Source organism: Penaeus monodon, chromosome 11 (assembly GCF_015228065.2).
Source record: "Penaeus monodon isolate SGIC_2016 chromosome 11, NSTDA_Pmon_1, whole genome shotgun sequence".
Taxonomy (NCBI): domain Eukaryota; kingdom Metazoa; phylum Arthropoda; class Malacostraca; order Decapoda; family Penaeidae; genus Penaeus; species Penaeus monodon.
The window spans coordinates 16,253,423-16,264,290 of NC_051396.1; the positions used below are offsets into that span (position 1 = coordinate 16,253,423).

The following is a 10,868-nucleotide window of genomic DNA, read 5'->3' on the forward strand; positions in this document are numbered from 1 at the left end:
GTTATCTGTAGCTAATGGTTCTAATGAGATTAAATGCGACTTTGTGTGCCTATCTTTGTCCTTTCATGATATTTACGTACGAAAGTACTTCGTTGTATGATTCTCTTTCAATCTGATAACTTCACAGGCGCCTGAGGACAGACAGAATGTAAATGAAATAAAATGAATAAAATGAGCGCCGGATTTATAAGCAATCTAATAAATAATAGTACTTGTTAGTGTGGCTGTTATTATATTTATTACCTTTTATGATTTCTTAAACGCCTTGTACCTTGTTCCTTGTAAAGTAATTAATCAGCTTAATGAATCTGACTCCCTCGTGGTTGAAGGTTCGATTCCAGACAGTAACATCTGTTTCTTATTAGTTCCTTGGTTTTCGCGCTTTCAACGACTATTAACTATTTCACCGTATTTCATTAATTCGTTTGTTTCCGGTTGTATTTGCATATTCTTAACTTTTTTATTTAATTTTTCTCCCCAAGTGCCAGCCATTTTTTCTCTCTATTCCGATGTCCTGTTCACCCGTTCTCTCTCTCTCTCTCTCTCTCTCTCTCTCTCTCTCTCTCTCTCTCTCTCTCTCCTCTCTCTCTCTCTCTCTCTCTCTCTCCCTCTCTCTCTCTCTCTCTCTCTCTCTCTCTCTCTCTCTCTCTCTCTCTCTCTCTCTCTCTCTCTCTCTCTCTCTCTCTCTCTCTCACTCTTTTCATTTTTAGAAACTCCGTATTGGTGCGTAGGAGTAATTATTTTTCTTTTCTTTGTTATTGCTGTTATGCTGTTATTGTACTTTTTATCGTTAATATTACTGCATTTAGTTTCTATCTGGCACTGTTCATGAGTCCTGCTATAGTACTTGTAAGTATTGTTGTTATTGTATTATTAATATTATTGTTTTCTTAATGTTATCACTATTATCATTATTATTATTATTATTTTTATTTCATTATTATCATAATTAATTTTATCATCACTATTGTTACAAATATAATTATTATTTTTACTTTGATTATCGTTGTTATTAATATCCATTATTTTATTATAATCATCATCATTGCTGTTATAATTACTATTGTTATTGTTGTTGTTGTTGCTTTTGTTGCTGTTAGTGGTAGTAGTAGTAGTAGTAGTACTATTACTTTTACTAGTCTTATCACTATTTCTCATATTATCACTGTCGATGCTGTTATCATCATTGGTAGTAGCTGTAGCAGTAGTATTACTATAGTTGCAATTATCATTATTAGTTTACTTTTACTTTTATTATCTTTATTGTGGGTTTTATTGTTTTTCTTACTGTTATCGCTATTATCATTATTGTTGTTATCATTGTTATTACCATGTTTACTTCATCATCATTATACTTAATTTTAGCATTACTGCTAATACTAATATTATGATTATTACTATTACTTTAATTATCGTTATTGTTAATATTATTCATATTATTATTACAATCATTATTTTTTCGTTATCAGTATATTGTTGTTGTTATTGTTATTATTATTATCATTATTATTTTTATTCTGCAAATGATAATAATAATTATTATTATTGTTACTGTTATTATTATTATTATTATCATTATCATTATCATTATCATTATCATTATCATTATCATTATCATTATCATTATCATTATCATTATCATTATCATTATCATTATCATTATTATTATTATTATTATTATTGTTATTATTATCATCATCATCATCATCATTTATCATTTTTATTATTATTATTTCTATTATTACTATTATTACTAATACTGCTACTACTATTACTGTTGTTATCATTATTTTTATTGTTATTATTGTTGATACTCTTATCGTTATATTTGGTAGCAGTGTTAGTAATAGCAGTAATAGTACTTTGATTGTCATTATCATTATTAGGTTATTACTGTTATTATCACAATCATTGGTAATAATAATAATATTATTATATATTAGTATATTATTATATATTAGTAGTAGCAGTAGTAGTAATCATATTGTTATAATAATGATAATAATAATAATAATGACAATGATATAATGATAGTAATAAAGATAATGATAATAATGAAAACAATAATAATTGTTATTTTTGTTATTGTTAGTAATAATATTGATTGTAGAAGTACTACTACTACTATTAGTAGTAGTAATATTGTCCTTGGTAGTAATAGTAATAGCAGAAATAGTCCAGTTATGATTAGTTGATCATTTCCATCATCATTATCATTATCATCATTCTTAATGTTAGTTTTAGTGTTATTGACACTGTTATCGTCATCGTCACTATCACCATCATCATTATTATTACCATTATCACAACTGATTTAATGAGTTTTATCATAATGATAATTATTATCGTCATCATTATTATTATTATTGTCGGTTTGATTAACGTTATCATCATTATTATTACTACTACTACTACTGTTATTGTTATTATTACTATCATCATCATAACCACTATCACCATCACCCTGACCCTGACCCTCACCATCACCATCAATATTACCATCATCATAATCATCCTCATCATTATTGTCATCAACATCACGGTATTACTATTATTATTATCACTCTTATCATCCTTTTCACTATTATTTCCCTTATTTGCTCATTATGATTTTTCTCCATATTACCATTATCTTCATTATGAGCACTTTCATCACAAAATATTTCCTCAACATCTTGTTTATGTTGTTCATTGTCTTCACCTTTATTATCAGAACTGTTATAATTATTTCGATCACATTGTTCATACTGTTGTTACTTCTGTTTTAACTGTTGTTGGTTTATTATCAGCAGGCAATCACAATTGTTATTATTTTTATTATTGTTATTATGGACATCACCATTATCACTGCTATCATCGTGTTTATAATTTTCTTGATAGCATAAGCTTTATTTATTTAATTTTTTAAATTTCATTTCTCTGAATTTTATTTTTTTTAGCTATGCAGTTTATCTAGTTCATGTTCTAACGGGCTGTGCATTTCCTGTCTTACATTCTTAGCATTGTTTTTATTTTTATTATTATTTATTACAGTTATCATCATCATCATCATTGTTATCACTGATTATCATAATCGAATCACCATAAATCATCATAATATCTTCGACATCAGCAACAGGATTATCATCACCTTCATAATGATGATTGTTATCATAACTATCTATGTTGTTATGATAACGATGACAAAGATGATGATTATCATTATTGTAGTTTTTATTGTTATTGTATGTTATTATTGTCTTTATCATTATCTTTATTGTTGCAATCTTAGTCTTTAGATATAAATGCTGTTGCTTTTGCTGTTCTTACTACTATTATCAAGGCAATTATTATCATTGTCATTCATTTTTTCCAAGTGATATTTTGTGTCATTACCTCTCCTGTTTTCTTCCTCTCAAGTTTATTACCTTTAATAAATGAATTATACAGTTGACGTAACACATCTTCAGTCTCCCCTCCACTATTTTTTTTACTCTGCATCGTGTGTTACATCGATCTTTTTTTGTCGTTTATCATAACCTCATCAGCATCTATATATTAGTTATACAATGGCAGTTAACGCAGTTGATATCATAAATGTTAACGGTTCGATACGATGGCATTCTTATTTCAATGGTTCACAGCTAGTATGTGTTCATTCCTTTCCTTTAGTTAGTCACCATAATTAATTAGGATCATTATCAGTTTATCCTTATGTTGTACATGACGCACTGCCAGCCTCCAAAATAATGCTGCAACTGTGTCTCTGCCCAAAAAGAAATAACCCTATGATTCTTTTTCGTTAACCTCTTAATGAAAAGTTTAGTTACGCCTTTATGCAAAGACAATATTATCATGTGCCTGCGTCATCACTATGAACATTATTTAGTCGGTTTCCTTTAATTGATATCCCGCGTGGAATGTCCCAGAATGATAAATTTAGTATACTATTTAAATAAAGGTAACGACTTATGTTACAGTTTCATCTTCACATAGTCCTGACTTGCTGATGGTTTCTATAAAACCTTAACAACAATAACAATTATATCAATGGCATCACCAACAATGGTGAAATTAAATCGAGTATAATACACACGGTGTTTCAAGGCAGGATTCATCGCTTTTCACTGCACTGTAATGGACCCTGTTTTGCAGTGTAATTTCCTGAACCAGGAAATCTAAAGTACCTTTTTACACCCCCTACTATTATTTACAAAGTGATTAGTACATTTTAATCGAACTGCAGAGGAAATCAAAGAGCATTTTTTGCCACTGTTATTATTTTTATCACATCCCCACTACCATCATCATCATCATGTTCGTCCTCGTCATCATTGTCATCGTTATCGCCATCGCCACATTATCATTACTATCATCACCATCACTAACATCATCATCACAATCACCATCACCATCACCATCACCATCACCATCACCACCACCATCACCACCACCACCACCACCACCAACACCAACACCAACACCAACACCAACACCAACACCATCATCAGCAGCAGCACCAGTAGCAGCACCAGCAGCAGCACCAGTAGCAGCAGCACCAGCAGCACCAGCACCAGCACCAGCAGCACCAGCAGCACCAGCAGCACCAGCACCAGCAGCACCAGCACCAGCACCAACAGCACCAGCAGCACCACCAGCACCAGCAACACCAGCAGAGCACCAGCACCAGCACCAGCACCAGCACCAGCAGCAGCACCAGCAGCAGCAGCACCAGCAGCACCGCACCAGCAGCAGCACCAGCAGCAGCAGCAGAGCACCAGCACCAGCAGCACCAGCACCAGCAGCACCAGCAGCACCAGCACCAGCAGTAGCACCAGCACCAGCAGCACCAGCACCAGCAGCACCAGCACCAGCACCAGCACCAGCACCAGCAGTAGCAGCAGCAGCAGCAGCAGCAGCAGCAGCAGCATCACCAGCACCAGCAGTAGCAGCAGCAGCAGAGCACCAGCACCAGCACCAGAGCAGCAGCACCAGCACAGCAGCAGCACCAGCAGCACCAGCACAGCAGCAGCACCAGCAGCACAGCACCAGCACCAGCAGCACCAGCACCAGTAGCACCAGCAGCAGCAGCAGCATCACCAGCAGCAGCAGCAGCAGCATCACCAGCAGCAGCAGAATCATCATCATCAGCAGCAGCAGCAGAATCATCAGCAGCAGCAGCAGAATCAACAGCAACAGCAGCAGAATCAACAGCAGCAGCAGCAGAATCAGCAGCAGCAGAATCAACAGCAGCAGCAATAGCAGCAGAATCACCAGTAGCAGAATCAACAGCAGCAGCAGCAGAATCAACAGCAGCAGCACCAGCAGCAGAATCAACAGCAGCAGCAGCAGCAGAATTAGCAGCAGCAGCACCAGCAGTAGAATCAACAGCAATAGCAGCAGCAGTAGCACCAGCAGCAGCAGCAGCAGCAGTAGCAGCACCAGCAGCAGCAGCAGCAGCAGCAGCAGCACCAGCAGCAGCACCAGCACCAGCAGCACCAGCAGCAGCACCAGCAGCAGCACCAGCAGCAGAATCAGCAGCAGCAGAATCAACAGCAGCAGCAGCAGAATCAACAGCAGCAGCAGCAGAATCAACAGCAGCAGCAGCAGCAGAATCACCAGCAGCAGCACCAGCAGTAGCACCAGCAGTAGCACCAGCAGCAGCACCAGCAGCAGCACCAGCAGTAGCACCAGCAGAGCACAGCAGAATCACAGCAGCAGCAGAATCAGCAGCAGCAGAATCAGCAGCACAGCAGCAGAATCAGCAGCAGCAGAATCAACAGCAGCAGCAGAATCAACAGCAGCAGCACCAGCAGCAGAATCAACAGCAGCAGAATCAACAGTAGCAGCAACAGCAGCAGAATCAGCACCAGCAGCAGCACCAGCAGCAGCACCAGCAGCAGAATCAACAGCAGCAGCACCAGCAGAATCACCAGCAGCACCAGCAGACCAGCAGCAGCAGAATCATCAGCAGCAGCACCAGCAGCAGAATCAACAGCAGCAGAATCAACAGCAGCAGCAGCAGCAGCAGCAGCACCAACAGCACACCAGCAGCAGAATCAACAGCAGCAGAATCAACAGCAGCAGCACCAGCAGCAGAATCAACAGCAGCAGCAGCACCAGCAGCACCAGCAGTAGCAGCAGCAGAATCACCAGCAGCAGCAGCAGCAGTAGCAGCAGCAGCAGCAGAATCACCAGCAGCAGCAGAATCACCAGCAGCAGCAGCAGCAGCAGCAGCAGCAGAATCAACAGCAGCAGAATCAACAGCAGCAGCACCAGCAGCAGAATCAACAGCAGCAGCAGCACCAGCACCAGCAGTAGCAGCAGCAGCAGCAGCAGCAGCAGCAGCAGCACCAGCAGAATCACAAGCAGAGAAGCAGCAGCACAGCAGCAGCAGCACCAGCAGCAGCACCAGCAGCAGAATCACCAGCAGCAGCAGAATCACCAGCAGCAGCAGCAGCAGCAGCATCAGAATCAGAATCAGCAGCAGCACCAGCACCAGCATCAAACAATCACCAGCAGCAGCATCAAATCAGAATCAGCAGCAGCACCAGCACCAGCATCAGAATCACCAGCAGCAGCATCAGAATCAGCAGAATCACCAGCAGCAGCAGAATCACCAGCAGCAGCAGAGTCACCAGCAGCAGCAGCAGAATCAGCAGAATCACCATCAGCAGCAGCAGCAGAATCACCAGCATAGCAGCACCACACCACCACCACCAGTAGCAGCAGCAGCAGCAGCAGCAGAATCAACAGCAGCAGAATCACCAGCAGCAGCAGCAGAATCAACAGCAGCAGAATCAACAGCAGCAGAATCAACAGCAGCAGCAGCAGCAGCAGCAGCAGCACCAGCCAGAATCAACAGCAGCAGCAGCAGCAGCAGCAGCAAGCAGTAGCAGCAGCAGAATCACCAGCAGCAGCACCAGCAGCAGAATCAACAGCACCAGCAGCACCAGCAGCAGCACCAGCAGCAGAATCAACAGCAGCAGAAGCAGCAGAATCAACAGCAGCAGCAGCACCAGCAGCAGCACCACCAGCAGCAGCAGCACCAGCAGCAGCACCAGCAGCAGAATCACCAGCAGCAGCATCAGAATCAGCAGAATCACCATCAGCAGCAGCAGCAGAATCACCAGCAGTAGCAGAGTCACCCCGCCCGCAGCCCGCAGCAGCATCAAATCAGAATCAGCAGCAAACACCAGCACCAGCATCAGAATCACCAGCAGCAGCATCAGAATCAGCAGAATCACCATCAGCAGCAGAATCACCAGCAGCACCAGCAGCAGAATCAGCAGCAGCAGCAGCAGCAGAATCACCAGCTGCACCAGCAGCAGAATCACCAGCAGCAGCAGCAGCAGAATCACCAGCAGCTGCCCAGCAGCAGCAGCAGCTCCTTCACCTTCACCTTCACCACCATCACTACTATAACCACCATCATCATCGCCGTCGTCATAAATATCGCCCTCTTTGACCTCTATCGCTTCGTTCGTACTCTTCCCTCCGCCCTTTCCATCCCTGCACCCGTTCTCACCGCCGTACGTGCAGCGGGCGTCACAATGCACATACGTCATCTTTAGAACCCCATTGTTCCACTTTGTACATCAGAGCCGCCTTAACATTAGCACTTTGTTACACCTGCCAGAACCTCTGCCTTACATAACCACCTCAGCTTTAAACTTGAGGCTCCCTCGCACACCCTACATGGCTTTTACCGGTTCTTTTGTGCTTCTTTTATGGAGTAGTTAAAAAGGAGCTGAGAATCGGTAACAAACTGCTTTGATGATCTGTGGCCGCACACAGTCAAAGCAGGAAGGTCCATTATGCACCAGGCCAGTGTGGCGAGATGGTCAGGGAAACTAAGGGCAAGAGGAGGAGGGAGATTCAGGGCCTGCAGGGGAATCGGGGGTCGGGCGAAGGACCCAAGGGGCTCGGCGAAATCGTGAAGGGGATGGAGGACCCAAGGGGCAAAGGGAGAAGGGAGCGGCGGCGGAGGGAGGAGAGCCAGGGCCTTTAAAAGGCTAAGGATTCAGAGAGGGAAAGGTTTTGAGGTCCATAAGGGCGCAAACGCAGGGGGGAATAAGATCCTTGGAGGAAAACGCGCAGGTCAAGGATTCCGTGAGGGTATACTTTGTTACTCTATAAAGAGGCCCATAAAAGCAGGAAGGAATGTGGGAAGTGCATTTTTTGTTAGATATATAAAGTGAATGGTCGTTAATGATCGCATTTATCTATGAATCATGAAAGTTTATGAGAGATAAAAAGAAATATTAACATTCCTATTTATTTTCCGTTGGTTTGTAGAAAATGGGGTAAGAAAAAAGGCAGACGTCGTACGGATGTAGTGTTCTGACTGTAATGCTGGATTTGGGGAACGTTTTCTTCATACGAATAGTATATCACGAGTAGAGGGAATCAGTCAATCTACTTCCATTACCATGGCAGCATTACACATTAACTGTTTTCCTACTTACCAGTCCACTCAGTACTAACTTGTAATACAGCCCGGAAAAAAACATCATATACGTTAATTTCACATAGCGCCCTCGCTTGACTATATTCACGTATTACATATGGCATTATCACATGCTACATTCGCCTGTATCATATTACAGCACCCCATTGCTATATCTGCGCCTACCATATTGTAGCACCGAATTATTACCTTCGCGTGTAACATATTGCATTACCATGTTAGTACCCTCTATGTACTTATCACACCCCAACCAGTACATATCAGAACACTACAAGTTCGAATACCACGCGTCACCATACTACATGAAAACATATTACCTCAAGATTACTACTGACACACACAAACCATGAAGTAAATCACTACAATAAATCATAACCAAAACATATCTGTTTATAAATGTTCTGTATTTGTATCTATCTGGCTGTTTATCTGTCTTACATATCTATCTGTTCATCTGCCAACGTATTTGTTTGTCTATCTATGTATGTAAGTTCGTATGTATGTATGTATGTATGTATGTATGTATGTATGTATGTATGTATGTATGCATGCTTCTGCTTAATATGTTTATTTATCACTCTTATCTGTTTATCTATCTACGCATCTATCTATCTCTGTATAAAGACACACACAGTATATTAAATCTCCGAACTTATATGTATGCGTGTGGCAACAAGCATGCTTCATAAGGCACTGCTTTACGGTCCATCTTCTTGGCAGCGTGCTTGGAATATCTGTGTAGGAAGATTCCAAGATATGCGATTGTTATGCGATTGGAATGCGCTCTTGTTTTTCGCCACTCTTGCATCAGTGCAGCTAATTGCGTAATTTGCGATTTGTCGGTTATAGACTGGGTATATAAATTGGTGGGTCACTAGATAAATAGAGGGAAAGAGAGAGAAATGAAAAAAAAGTTAAACAAATGGAAATAGAAATAGAAATAAAAATGATAGAAATAGGAATGAACATATAGAAATAAAGATAGAAATAATAGAAATAGAAGTAGACCTAAATAGAGAGATGAAAAAAACAAAAAAACAAAAAGAGACTGATGGACGGATGGACATACGGAAATATAGATTAGTAGATAATCAAATGGGTAGAGTTATATGGATAAATACATTTCCCATTTAGTTACTGAAGTCATTTCCGCTTCTCAGTCTCCCCTCTCCACTTTGTTTGCTGTTAGGAATCTGTACCTGACCTCCTTCATCATGAACACCAAACATCACCTTACTGATCTCTTCTGCCTCTTTCTTCAGTCTTCCCTCTTTCTTACCCTCTCTCTTCCCCTCGCCCTTCTCTTACCTTTCCTCATTCTTATTTCTGGGCTACTTTCCCCCTCGTGTTTGTCTTCCTCTCTCCCCTCACTTCCTCGATTCCTGAAGGCATTTCCCGAGACCGTTGAGCTACATCTCCTCGTCAACTCTCTAAGCGTCTTCGCCTGCTCTCACATGATCATATTTCCTCCCTTATGATCCACCTTGTCTTAATCTATTTCTTTCTGCACTGAACATTCTCCCTCTCATTATTTCATTCCCCGAGCTCTCCTCCTCCTCCGTACATTCTCATCTCGACGTCTCTCCCTCGATGCGCTTCGTCTCCATTTATTCGATTTTTATTTATTTATTCATTTATTTTTTCATCTTTCTATTATCGCCAATCCCCCTATCCTCTTTCCCATTCCTTTATCCCTTCTTATCTATGATCTGCATCCTCTCTTGCTGAAATTCCTTTCTCTCTTAGGCACGTATAGGCGTGTCTCTTGTCAGTGTCTATGTTCACTTATTCACCTCCTGAGCCGTAGAGCAGGCTTATTATTATTATCATCATTATTGTTATCAATATTATTATTGCTGTTGTTCTTGTTGCTGTTGTTGTCAGTAATATTATCATTTATTAGTTTAATTATTTTTGTTATTATTATTATTGTTTTTGATATTATCGTTATTATTATTATTATTATTATAATTATAATAATAATAATAATAATAATAATAATAATAATAATAATAATAATTATTATTATTATTATTATTATTATTATTATTATTATTATTGTTATTGTTATTGTTATTATTATTATTATTATTATTATTATTATAAGTATTATTTTAAAGTATTTACTTTCATTTTGTTTAGATTTGTTTTCATTTATTGATTTTATTATTGCTATTATTGTTCAGTGGGTAAGAGGCATTTTATTTTTATTTTTTAAGGGTGGGGCTGCAGTACGATATTATTTTGTTATTCATGAAGGAGCAAAAGAAGGAGGAGAATTGAATGACACGGAGGAGAAAGGAGGAGCAGAAGAAGTAGGAAAAGGAGAAAGAGGAAGAAGGAAGTAAGTATGGTCCCCAGTCAGCGATTTCGCAGCAGGTATTTGAGGTATGATAACACATTGCAGGGTTTTTTTTTT

At 39.9% G+C, this 10,868-nt stretch overlaps 1 pseudogene; it reads left to right on the top strand.

Moving 5' to 3' along the window:
* The first annotated feature begins 4,510 nt into the window (after positions 1 to 4,510).
* Positions 4,511 to 10,868, top strand: part of LOC119578471 — an 8,974-nt pseudogene continuing 2,616 nt past the window's right edge.